The following is a 14,458-nucleotide window of genomic DNA, read 5'->3' as shown; positions in this document are numbered from 1 at the left end:
AGGACACAGTCCACTGCCACCTCATGATAGCACCTACTCCCACCCAGGATCCTAAGTGTTAGGATGCAAAGTGTTTAACATAAATGCCAAATGGTGCTAACTGAGCTAAAATAATGCATCTTTCTAAATATCTTGTTTTCAATATCCTCCATTACACTCTTATTTTTAAAGAAGAGATCTTTCTCCACTGTTTTGTATGGGTGACATACAGGAACCTCACTTTGAATCAAAATTGCATCACTTTCTTTTCTGTCCTTAGAGCATAGGTTCCACAAACATAAAGTAATTAACTGATGTTATTTAAGAAATATGTGATGGGACAATCAATAAAAACAATTAAATATGATGACTCTGGTACAGATGTCTGAATCCAATATTTCTGAAAAGCTTTTGACAATGTCCAAATTGTATGAAAGCATTTGCAGTGGCATCTCGAAATTTAAGTATTTTGTTCTTCCTTCAAGTACCAGCCAAGAGTGGAAGAGTCTTCACAGACAAGCTAATTGAGAAGTTCTGGAAACCAAATCGTTAGCACATGGTCATTTTTCTCTCTGTTGATGCCTTATTTGAGGCACTGACATTTATCAGTCCGTAGCTAAGAGCTCTATAGATCCTGGATCAATATAATCTTTTCTAATGTTAGGGACTGGAGGTTTGTGTTCCCCCACTCACAGATTCGTATGTTGAGGCTTACACCACCAGTGTAACTGTATTTGGAGTAATTAAGGTTAGGTGAGGTCATAACGGTGAGACCCTGATCTGATAGGATCTGTGTTCTTATTAAATATAATTAGAAAAAAAAGAAGAGACACTAAAAAGCATGTAAAATTAACGGCAACATAAAGACATAACAAGAACATGGCCATCTACAAGCTAGAAAGAAGGCTCATGCCAGAAATTGAATTGCCAGAAACTTAATCTTGGACTTTAGCATCAAAGTCACTTGGTCGATACAGTCTATTATATCATTCCGAGCCAACATACCGAGGAACCTGTAAATGGAAGAGAGACAAAAAGGCATTTTCTTCTTCTTTCTCAAAGTGGGATGCCAGAAATTCTCCAGTGTATATAAAAATATTAATACCTTCTTTTATCACACTGTCCATACATTAGTCCTATTTAGACCATAAAGAATACTGAACGCCAAAGAATTGATGCTTTTGAACTATGCTGTTGTAGAAGACTCTTGAGAGTTCCTTGTACTGCAAGGAGATCAAACCAGTCAATCTGAAAGGAAATCAGTCCTGAGTATTCAATGGAAGGACTGATGCTGAAACTGAAGCTCCAGTACTTGGCCACCTGATGCAAAGAACCGACTCATTAGAAAAGACCCTGATGCGGGGAAAGACTGAAGGTGGGAGGAGAGGGGGATGACAGAGGATGAGATGGTTGGATGGCATCACCGATGTGATGGACATGAGTTTGAGCAAGCTCTGGGAGTTGGTGTTGGATAGGGAAGCCTGGCATGCTGCAGTCCATGGGGTCTCAGAGTGGACACAACTGAGTGACTGAACTGAACTGATTCTTCACAGTCTTGTAGTTAGGCAGAGCTAGAATTATTAATCCCACTATACAGATGAGATGGAATGTGGCTAAGCTAAGATTAGACCCAGAGCTTCTGACTCCTGGCGCAGTCTTCTTTCACTGCACCTCATGCCAACTAATTCAGAGTAGTTTTAGAGCTTTCTGCTCCTGAGTCAGCTCATAGTCAGAATTTCTCTGGAAAGCCTAGCACTGGTTCAAGGATAAGACACTAGATCAACAGAGGTACCTCTTAACAGACAAGCAGATTTACCTGCCATTGTCAGGTATTTAATTAACAAAATTAAAGAAAAAAAAAAGAAAATTAAAGCTGGAGTTGCACTCAATTTCAATAATTTTGATTGTTAATTTAGAGCGATAGTAATTTTCACCTTTTACCAAAAGCTTCTTTTATACCATTTTTGGGTTCTGACTGTAGACATAAAGTAGTAAATCTTGGCCACTCTTCACCCTGGAACACGCCATCTAGAGCTCCTGGGAGAAAGCTTGGCTGCAACTTAAAGTTCAGTACATCCACCCTTCTGATTAATTTGGAGCAGTGGAGCATTTAAAGAAACAAGTGCTATCTGGAGGATTAATGCTCCACAACCTATTGAGAAGCCCTTCTGCAGACTGTGATGCTATTTTTAAAAAAATATCTGAGCTCTGAATGTCACTCCATTAATAAAGATTTCAGCAGCTTAGTTATTAGCTAAGCTTACCATCAGAACAACACCACTGCCTTACCGTTAGAACAACATATATTTTTTGGCTCATTTTTCTGTAGTGCAAATCAATGATGAAAAACTTCAAAACTGAATCAATGTTAGATTGTTGAGCACAACTGATTTGAGGCTCATATTCAAAATATTTATTTTATCCATAAATAATATCTTAAAATGTGTCTCTTTCCTAATAGGCAGCCAAAACCCCTTCTACTGACCTTGGATTTCAATGACCCCTAATAAAGAATGTCTCCCTTTGCTCCCTTTTCAGCCACTCCTGAGGATGACAGCTAAACCCTTCGGCGAGGGGAAGACTTGATTGCCTTTAGTATGTAAGCCTCTCAGTGTCAGTAGACATACCATTCTCTCCTTTAGGCTGAGTTTACACTGCTGAAAAATGGAGACCTTTCTCTGACTATTCAGGCCTCTCCAGACTAACTGTTAAAAACCTTTCGTAGTCAGTCTTCTTATTTGGCCCCAAAAGAGTCAGTCTCTCCTAATTAGTCCTCAAACGGTTATCCCATTCAGAAAGAGTGGAATATTTGTTTGCTTTAGAATATGTTTATTTGAGTTAAAATAAAATTTTTTCTGTAGAAATTTTTATATGCATCCAGAAGAAAGGGAGAGTTTAAAATCAGAAATATCAAAAATTAATAGGAAGCATTTTGAAAACAATTATGAGGAATCATTAACAACCTAAATATCCAGTAATAGAGATTCGGTGTGGGTATATATATATATATATATAGAGAGAGAGAGAGAGAGAGATCTGGTATGAGGTGATATATATATATATATATATATCATATATATATGTATACATACATATATATGCATTTGGTATGGAGATATATATATATATATCAAATCTCTATTATTGGATATGTATATACATAAAGAGAGAAAGACTGAGACTTTTATTCAAAAGCACTCTACATCTAACATAAATAATCCTGACTCTTCTGGTTCTACATAGTAGACTATTGACATAGATTTTTATGTCTTCTTCCTCAAAAATGCCTGTATAAAGGACAATCAAGAAATACAAAAGCTAGCAAGCACACAAAAGCACTAAAGAGGGGAGAGAGAGAGACCTTAGCAGACCATAGATTTATTAAAATCTTTAGAAAATGGCAAGGAGATGAATCATATTGTCAGATAAAATAAAAGCAAGGAAGCAAATGTTCCAGCACTGCAGACACCTGGCTTGACACTGAAGGAAGCAAATGCTGAGCAGAATAAATGAGAAAGACCAATACCTAGAAACATCGCCATGGAATTCTGTAACACACCAAAGATAAAGAGAATATCATAGAAACTTCCAGGAAAGGACTGTGGACCTTCTCTGTTATCTGACTGTACTCATTATCTGAGTTCTTACAGCCAGGAGATTGAACAGGGAAGCAGTCATCACGCAAAAAGTTTACACGTATTCAGTTCAGTTCAGTTCAGTCGCTCAGTCGTGTCCGACTCTCTGCGACCCCATGAATCACAGCACTGCCAGGGCTCCCTGTCTATCACCAACTCCCGGAGTTCACTCAAACTCATGTCCATCAAGTTGGTGATGCCATCCAGCCATCTCATTCTCTGTCGTCCCCGTCTCCTCCCACCCCCAATCCCTCCCAGCATCAGAGTCTTTTCCAGTGAGTCAACTCGTCGCATGAGGTGGCCAAAGTATTGGAGTTTCAGCTTTAGCATCAGTCCCTCCAATGAACACCCAGGATTGATCTCCTTTAGAATGGACTGGTTGGATCTCCTTGCAGTCCAAGGGACTCTCAAGAGTCTTCTCCAGCACCACAGTTCAAAATCATCAATTCTTCGGCGATAAGCCTTCTTCATAGTCCAACTCTCACATCCATACATGACCACGGGAAAAACCATAGCCTTGACTAGACGGACCTTGGTTGGCAAAGTAATGTCTCTGCTTTTTAATATGCTATCTAGGCTGGTCATAACTTTCCTTCCAAGGAGTAAGCGTCTTTTAATTTCCTGGCTGCAATCGCATCTGCAGTGATTTTGGAGCCCCAAAAAATAAAGTCTGACACTATTTCCACTGTTTCCCCATCTATTTCCCATGAAGTGATGGGACAAGATGCCATGATCTTTATTTTCTGAATGTTGAGCTTCAAGCCAAACTTTGCACTCTCCTCTTTCACTTTCATCAAGAGGCTTTTTAGTTCCTCTTCACTTTCTTCCATAAGGGTGGTGTCAATGGCCACCTGTAAAATTAGTCTTGACTTACTCAGGCCACGTCACACTAACATCTGTCCTCACCAATCACATCAGAGTCTATATGGGTCAATCTTTTATTGAATTTGTAATAGATAAATGATTAAAATAAGCAAGTCATTAATATTTAATAAATGTCTAATAATGAAAGTAAAAGAGGAGAGTGAAAAGGTTGGCTTGAAGCTCAACATTCAGAAAACAAAGATCATGGCATCTGGTCCCATCACTTCATGGGAAACAGATGGAAAAACAGTGGAAACAGTGTCAGACTTTATTTTTGGGGGCTCCAAAATCACTGCAGATGCTGATTGCAGCCATGAAATTAAAAGACGCTTACTTCTTGGAAGGAAAGTTATGATCAACCTTGATAATATATTAAGAAGCAGAGTCATTACTTAGCCAACAAAGGTCCGTCTAGTCAAGGCTATGGTTTTTCCCGTGGTCATGTATGGATGTGAGAGTTGGACTGTGAAGAAAGCTGATCGCCGAAGAATCGATGCTTTTGAACTGTGGTGTTGGAGAAGACTCTTGAGAGTCCCTTGTACCACAAGGAGATCCAACCAGTCCATTCTAAGGGAGATCGATCCTGGGTGTTCATTGGAAGGACTGATGCTAAAGCTGAAACTCCAATATTTTGGCCACCTCATGCAACGAGTTGACTCACTGGAAAAGACTCTGATGCTGGGAAGGGTTGGGGGCGGGAGGAGAAGGGGACGACCGAGAATGAGATGGCTGGATGGCATCACCGACTCTGTGGACATGAGTTTGAGTGAACTCCGGGAGTTGGTGATGGACAGGGAGGCCTGGCATGCTGTGATTCATGGGGTCGCGGAGAGTCGGACATGACTGAGCGACTGAACTGAACTGAACTGAATATTAATAAATTATAGCATAAATTGATTTTAAAATTTCAAATCTTGAAAAGATGTTAGACTTCATAGAGGTGACCCAAGTCACCATCAAAGCTACTACTAAATAAGAATTAGAAGAGTTAGATCAGTTAAGGCTGGATGAGGAGAAAACCCATCAGAAGAATGACAAGAAGAAAGTCAAGTGAAGTGAAGTCGCTCAGTGGTGTCTGACTCTTTACGACCCCATGGACCGTAGCCCACCAGGATCCTTGGTCCATGGGATTTTCCAGGCATGAATACTGGAGTGGGTTGCCATTTCCTTCTCCAGGGGATCTTCCTGACCCAGGGATCAAACCCGGGTCTCCTGCACTATAGGCAGACGCTTTACCGTCTGAGCTACCAGGGCATTAGTCAAAGTCAAAGACAGGAAGGAACTCAGTCGTGTCCAACTCTTTGAGACCCCACGGACTTTAGCTTACCAGTCTCCTCTGTCCATGGAATTCTCCAGACAAGAATAGTTGAGTGGGTGCCCATGCCCTCCTCCAGGGGATCTTCCTGACCCAAGAAGGATTGAACCTGGGTCTCCTGCATTGCAGGTGGACTGTTAACCATCTGAGCCATCAGGGAAGCCCCAGGGAAGTCTTCAAGAGATTCATTTAAAAATCAGAGGATTTAAGACAGGCTTCTGAAGGGAAGTCTTGAAATACTTTTGCAGAAATCTTTATGATTGTGTAGGAAGTGAAATACAAACTTAGAAAATATCATACTATGCTATCGTTTATTTTTTATCAAAAAACAGTACTCCCCAAACAATTCAACTTAAATAGTTTTATATTAAGAGGGCTTTTCTAATGCTAGCTTTCCCAAGAAACAGAAGACTCACAATAGATAAAAAGGAACGAAAAACAGGATGGTATTAGTCTTCTCATTAGCAACAATAAATGTTGAAAATAGTGAAATAAAGTATGCAAAATTCTGAAATAAAATGACCTATCATTTTTAATATTTTTAACAATTTTTTAACAATTCTATGCATAATCAAACTACTAACCAAATGTGAAAGCAAAAGAATGACAGGAACTCTGAAGGTTAACCTTCCATTTACTCTTGAAATATTTTAAAAATGGAAGGAAGGAAGAAAGGGAGAGACAGACAGGGAGGAAGAGAGGAAGACAGGAAATAAAAGCAAGTCAAGAACACGGAATGAAAGGCATGAGATTACTGCTTAAGTTAATAAAAGACTAAGTAGTTTAAATAAATCAAATCACACTCTGGGTAGGGGGGATAGATACACAAAGCTTGATTAAATATATTAAGATACATCAAGATGGTCTTCCCTGGTGGCTCAGGCGGTAAAGACTCTGCCTGCAATGCAGGAGACCTGGGTTTGATCCCTGGGTCAGTAAGATCCCCTAGAGAAGGAAATGGCTACCGACTCCAGTATTTTTGCCTGGAGAATTCCATGGACCGAGAAGTCTGGCAGGCTATAGTCCATGGAGTTGCAAACAGTGGGACACAACTGAGCAACTAACACTTTCACTATGTCAAGATAATGAGGAATTACAGGATACAAATTCAAAACTTGGGAAAAGTTTTGCCCTGTGAGCATTGGCTGACTTTTAAGAGGCATTATATATGTTTTGGAAGTCAAGAAGGCCAAGTAAAAACAGAAGTTGCAAGTCTACAGGACTTAGGAACATATGCCAGACCTCAGGTTCTTTATTAAACCTCTGGGGCCACCGTGGTTTCCAGCTCTCAGAGTAGATACTGAATCAATTTTCTGGGGAAAGCAAGCATTCTAAAATTCCATTTCAGTTCAGTTCAGTTCAGTTCAGTTCACTCACTCAGTTGTGTCCAACTCTTTGTGACCCCATGGACTGCAGCAGACCAGGTTTCCCTGTCCATCATCACTCCTGGAGCTTGCTCAAACTCTTATCCATCGAATCAGTATGCCATCCAACCATTTCATCCTCTGTCATCCCCGTCTCCTCTTGCCTTCAGTCTTTCCCAACATCAGGGTCTTTTCCAAGCAGTCAGTTCTTTGCATCAGGTGGCCAGAGTATTGGAGCTTCAGCTTCAGTGTCAGTCCATCCAATGAATATTCAGGACTGATTTCCTTTAGGATTGACTAGTTTGATCTACTTACAGTCCAAGGGCCTCTCAAGAGTCTTCTCCAATACCACAGTTCAAAAGCATCAATTCTTCAGCGCTCAGCTTTCTTTATGGTCCAACCCTCACATCCATACATGACTACTGGAAAAAGCATAACTTTGACTAGACGAACCTTTGTTGGCAAAGTAATGTCTCTACTTTTTAACATGCTGTCTAGGTTGGTCATAGCTTTTCTTCCAAGGAGCAAGCATCTTTTGATTTCATGGCTGCAGTCACCATCTGCAGTGACATTCAAGACAGTCATCTCTTAAACCTGAAAAAGAACAGCAGATATGGCAACTTCTTAGGGAGACCCTGACAATACTCCTCCGGATTTTAATTCCTAAGAAAGTAAAGATGAAAGATATGTGCAAGTGCCAGCAGCAAAGTAGCTTACTTCTGAAGAAATTAAAGATTTAATAACAAAATGTGACACAAAATGCAACATGCAGAAAATCTGATGGCAGGATTGTTCACTTATATTCTTTGTTACATTCATAGAAGACTTGAGGTGTTAAACATAACCTAGCAAATGAAATCAAGGATTCAGACTCTGATTTGAGAATCTTCCAACATTACAAAGGAATGGAGTGCTGTAAGGTACTTCAGATATCTTCTATTCTGCCATGTTCATTCTCGGTTTTCTTTTGTGATCATGATCAAAGATCTCAATCTTTCACTACCAATTTATGTTAACTATAGGACTACTTGCTTTGTCATCAAAATCTGCTTGAAATTTGTTGTGTCTGTTGTGTGTATCAATATTCTGCAATTTTGCTACATTTCTGCTACATGTGAGATGGCCTTTAAAATTTCATTGCCTCTATTCTGAAAGCAAAGTAGAAAAAAAAGTGACTGAGTAATGATAAAATACTTATTCTTTCCATGTCCCATGTTATCAGTTGAAATTATAATAGAGGAAGCTATTTCTTCAGAAAGTCTTTGACAAGAAACTATATAAAAAATACATACCATTATTTTAAGGTAGCTAGTTTCTTAGATGGAGAAGGCAATGGCAAGCCACTCCAGTTCTCTTGCCTAGAAAATCCCATGGACAGAGGAGCCTGGTGGGCTACAGTCCATGGGGTCACTACTAGTCGGACAAGACTGAGTGACTTCACTTTCACTTTTCACTTTCATGCACTGGAGAAGGAAATGGCATTCCACTACAGTGTTCTTGCCTGGAGAATCCCAGGGATGGCGGAGCCTGGTGGGCTTCCGTCTATGGGGTCGCACAGAGTCGGACACGACTGAAGCAACTTAGCAGCAGCAGCAGCAGCAGTTTCTTAGAAGTATTTCCAAAGCAATACTTATTTTTAAAAGAAAGTCATTATGTGTATGTATGTATGTGTATATATATGTAAGTTTTCTAACTAATATTTTTTACCAGAAATGGAGAAGTAATTTATCACTATTTTAATAGCATGATTATCTGTCAATGTAAGGTTTGGGGTTTACTGATACATTTAGTGCATGTAGGTCACTCACATTTCAGAAGGTTCAATTCAATAGGAGATAAAACAGTACTAAATATAACAATGACATAATTCTAAAAACTAATAACATAAACTATAAGTACAAAAAGCAAAATGTTAAAGGATAATAAGGAGAAATAGACACATTTATAATCATAACACACCTTTTCAATAATTGATAAAACAATGAGAAAAACCCATAAAAGTCCTAAAACAAGCATCAACACTTTCACAAGACTGAAGTTAAACTGAGAATATTCTGTAATCAGCACATTTTATTAGAAACTATATTTCTGAGGATTTCCCCAGTGGCTCAGCAGTAAAGAATTCACTTACAGTGCAGGAGGTAGGATACATGGGTTCAATCCCTGGGTCAGGAAGATCCCCTGGAGGAAGAAATGGCAACCCACTCTAGAAATATTGCCTGGAAAATCCCATGGACAGAGGAGTCTGGCAGGCTACTGTCCAAGGGGTCATAAAAGAATCAGACAGGACTGAGAGACTAAACAAAATCAATATATACTTATGAAAACAATAATACAGACTCTTCTGGTAACCAAGATGGACAATAGCTACTTTCCTACCATAAATGACTAGAAAATATATGAAATGAAAATTTTAAGACAATGGACAAAAAGCAAGACAAAACTGTGATCCATGAAAGAAGAGAAGCAAGCAAGAAGAGCTCTACTATTGACCAAGTTTATGTCCTGGAAAGTAGTTACCAGGAGGCAGTGGGGAGCTGGGGGTAGGGTCAACTCAAAGCCAGGCACAAAAAGCTGGGAAGAGTTTGTGATCTTATAATAGGTGAGGAATCAAGTAAAATCTTCAAAAGTATATTGCCTAATATAGTAGGGCTACATTAGCTATAAATATAAAATATTCCAACTGATACAAAGTAAATACACTGCATAAAAAATAAAATCCAATAATATTAAAAGGAAAACAAAATCTAGCACCAGAAATGTACAAGTTATAATATCTAACATGTAATAGATAGTATATTAAAAAACAGAGACATTACTTTGCCAACAAAGGTCTGTCTAGTCAAGGCTATGGTTTTTCCCATGGTCATGTATGGATGTGAGAGTTGGACTGTGAAGAAAGCTGATTGCTGAAGAATCGATGCTTTTGAACTGTGGTGCTGGAGAAGACTCTTGAGAGTCCCTTGGACTGCAAGGAGATCCAACCAGTCCATCCTAAAGGAGATCAATCCTGGGTGTTCATTGGAAGGATTGATGCTAAAGCTGAAACTCCAATACTTTGGCCACCTCATGAGAAGAGTTGACTCACTGGAAAAGACTCTGATGCTGGGAAGGATTGGGGGCGGAAGGAGAGAGGGATGACAGAGAATGAGATGGCTGGATGGCATCACCGACTCGATGGACATGAGTTTGAGTGAACTCCGGGAGTTGGTGATGGACAGGGAGGCCTGGTGTGCTGTGATTCATGGGGTCGCAAAGAGTCGGACACAACTCAGCGACTGATCTGAACTGAACTGAATAAAAAATTGCCATGCAGCAAGAAGGAAACTAACTTATAATAGAAAATATCAACCAATAGAAAAACAGACATAGAAACAGAGATGACAGAACTAGTGAACAAGGATGTTAAAATGCTTTGTATTTTAAGAAGGGAGGGATACGTGAGCAGCACAGCCACTATGGAGAACAGTGTAGAGATTCCTCGAAAAACTGGAAATAGAACTGCCATATGATCCAGCAATCGCACTCCTGGGCATACACACCGAGGAAACCAGAATTGAAAGAGACACATGTACTCCAATGTTCATTGCAGCACTGTTTATAATAGCCAGGACATGGAAGCAACCTAGATGTCCATCTGCAGACGAATGGATAAGAAAGCTTTGGTACATATACACAATGGAGTATTATTCAGCCATTAAAAAGAATACATTTGAATCAGTTCTAATGAGGTGGATGAAACTGGAGCCTATTATACAGAGTGAAGTAAGCCAGAAAGAAAAACACCAATACAGTATACTAACGCATATATATGGAATTTAGAAAGATGCAAATGATAACCCTGTATATGAGACAGCAAAAGAGACACAGATGTACAGAACAGTCTTTGGGACTCTGTGGGAGAGGCTGAGGGTGGGATGATTTGGGAGAATGGCATTGAAACACGTATGTTGTCATATGTGAAACGAATCACTAGTTCAGGGTCGATACATGTTATACGATGCTCAGGGCTGGCGTGTGGGGATGACCCAGAGGGAGGATAGAGGGAGGAGGGAGATGGGAGGGGGTTTCAGGAGGGGGAACTTATGTAGACCCGGGGCGAATTCATGTCAATATATGGTAAAACCAACCATTATAATATTGTAAAATAATTTGCCTCCAATAAAAAATAAATTAATTACTTAAAAAAATAAAAAAAAATAAAATAAAACATTTAAAGATGAAAAATAAACTTGAAATTTACAACACACCAGATAAAATTAACATTTTATTAGACACCACAAAAGAAAAAATCAGCATATTTGAAGACACAGCCATAGAAACCATCCAAATGAACATTAACCCAGAACATCAGTGATCTGAAGAACAATATCAGGCATTCTAACATACATGTAATTGATGCATAAGAAGAAGATAGGCATGAATGGAAAAAAATATTTGAATAAACAATGGCCTCTTTGAAAGTTGATGAAAAGATACATAAAAAAACACAGATCTAAGCCAAATAAATGTCAATGAGAAGAACTATTTTTAAAAATGCCAAGGCATAAACGAATCAAATTGTTAAGCACCCATGAATAAAATCATAAAAATAGCCAGAAGGAAAAAGGACGCATTATATATAAAGAAACAATGATTTAAATGACAACATACTTATCAAAAACTATTCAAGGCAGAATATAATAGACATTAAAACACTGAAAGAAAGAAGCTCATTACCTAGAAATCTTTTGTCAGCTAGACAAGTATCTTAAGAAAATAAAGACTTTTCGGAAAAATAAAAGTTAAGAGAATTTATCCCTAGCTCCTGCCCTGCAAGAAATGTTAAAGTTCTTTAAGTAGAAGGAAAGTGATACCAGAGGAAAATCTGACTCTACACAAAGAAATAAAGAGAGGTAAATGGTAAAAATAAAGTCTTAATAAATGGCAGATTAAAATCTTACAAAGTATTTATCAGACTATAACAGTCTACAGACTACAACTAGAAATTATAATAAAATTTTCTGGAAATCTGTAAGTATCTTCACATTAAAAAGCATATTTATAAATTAGCTGTGGGTCAAAGAAGCACCACAAAAGAAAACTAGAATATATGTAGAACTGAATGAAAACTTAAAGCCATAACATATCAAAATTTGGGGGATGCAATTAATAAATTGCTTAGAGGGAAAAATAAGTGCTTACATCAGAAAAGAAGAAAAATCTTGAATTCATAATATAAGGGTTCACATCAATAAACTGTAAAGAAAAGAAAGTAGTAAAAAAAAAAATTATGATTTTAGAAAGCAGGCCCTTTAGGATGAAGTTCTGGAACTGGATCACTCATTGGTCAAGCAATATCCTGACCAGGATGATGAAAAGTGTGTGGTGATAATCTCTCAGGTGTGCAGTCAGATCACCATTACTAGGACTCTCACTGAATTGGGGCACAGTACAAGTGGAAAGCCCTGGGGACTTAGTGGTAAAGAATCTGCCTGCAATACAAGATGCAGGTTTGATCCTGGGGTCAGGAAGATCCACTCGAGAAGGAAATGGCAACCCACTCTAATATTCTTGCCTGGGAAATCCCACAGACAGAGGAGCCTGGTGGGCTATGATCTATGAGGTTGCAAAAAAGTAGGACATGACTTAGCAACTGAAAAAGTGGAAAGGGAAGGACATGTGGTTATTCTGGCAGGTGGGCCTTTTTTCTCTCATTTGCATTTTCTTAATTTTCTATGACTAGCATAAATTATTTTTCTAATTTTTAAGGAAAAAATTCAAGATCTGGATAGAAACTACTAAGAAATCTCTAAGGTCAAAAGAGTTTTACCTATATCAGTTCAGTAGCTCAGTCATGTCTGACTCTTTGCAACCCCATGAAAGGCAGCACGCCAGGCCGCCCTGTCCATCACCAACTCCTGGAGTTTACCCAAACTCATGTCGATTGAGTTGGTGATGCCATCTAACCATCTCATCCTCTGTATATAAATATCAAAATCATTGCGTTTAAGAACCCCAGTATACTTTAAGGATAAACCAGATAAAGTAGTTTATTTTATAGATTTAGTTCAGTTCAGTTCAGTTCAGTCGCTCAGTCGTGACCAGCTCTTTGCGACCTCACGAATCACGCCCGCCACTCCTCCCTGTCCATCACCATCTCCCAGAGCTCACTCAAACTCATGTCCACAGAGTCGGTGATGCCATCCAGCCATCTCATTCTCTGTCGTTCCCTTCTCCTCCTGCCCCCAATCCTTCCCAGCATCGGAGTCTTTTCTGGTGAGTCAACTTTTCACATGAGGTGGCCAAAGTATTGGAGTTTCAGCTTTAGCATCAGTCCTTCCAATGAATACCCAGGATTGATCTCCTTTAGAATGGACTGGTTGGATCTCCTTGCAGTCCAAGGGACTCTCAAGAGTCTTCTCCAGCACCACAGTTCAAAAGCATCAATTCTTCAGCGATCAGCTTTCTTCACAATCCAACTCTCACATCCATACATGACCACGGGAAAAACCATAGCCTTGACTAGACGGACCTTTGTTGGCAAAGTAATGTCTCTGCTTTTTAATATACTATCTAGGTTGGTCATAACTTTCCTTCCAAGGAGTAAGCGTCTTACTCCTTGGAAGTAAGATGCATCAGCACTGCGCGATCAGCATCCGCAGTGATTTTGGAGTCCAAAAAAATAAAGTCTGACACTGTTTCCACTGTTTCCCCATCTATTTCCCATGAAGTGATGGGACCCAAGAAATACAGAACTGAAGAGGATTGCCTAGGGTCACACTCAAGTTAGCAGAAAATATAAAACTAAAATAGTGACCAATATTTCTGAACTGTAAATGAGAACATATGATCTGACTAGGTTTTGTCATCACTTTCAGGAGAAAGATCACCTGAAAATTAGAATTTGGAGGAGGTTAAAAAAAAAAAACCTGGCACCATCAGAATATTTAGGTAATGATAGGAGTTAGTAGGACACAGTATTTTAAAAGTGGTGCTATTCAAATTAAATTGTTGCAAAGTACATAAAACTTTCTTTGCTATAAACCCCTGCTCTTCTTTTTGTGTTTAAGAGAAATATATTGAGCCTGAATAATTTTTCACACATGATTCTCTCATCCTTTCGCCTCCAATTCAGTTCAGTTCAGTTCAGTTCAGTCGCTCAGTCGTGTCCGACTCTCCGCGACCCCATGAATCACAGCACGCCAGGCCTCCCTGTCCATCACCAACTCCCGGAGCTCACTCAAACTCATGTCCACAGAGTCGGTGATGCCATCCAGCCATCTCATTCTCCGTCGTCCCCTTCTCCTCCCGCCCCCAAC

The sequence above is a fragment of the Moschus berezovskii genome, chromosome 21 (genome assembly GCF_049115385.1).
Source record: "Moschus berezovskii isolate FMDL1 chromosome 21, NW_MosBer_1.0, whole genome shotgun sequence".
NCBI lineage: Eukaryota > Metazoa > Chordata > Mammalia > Artiodactyla > Moschidae > Moschus > Moschus berezovskii.
Note: the sequence above shows the minus strand (reverse complement) of the source record.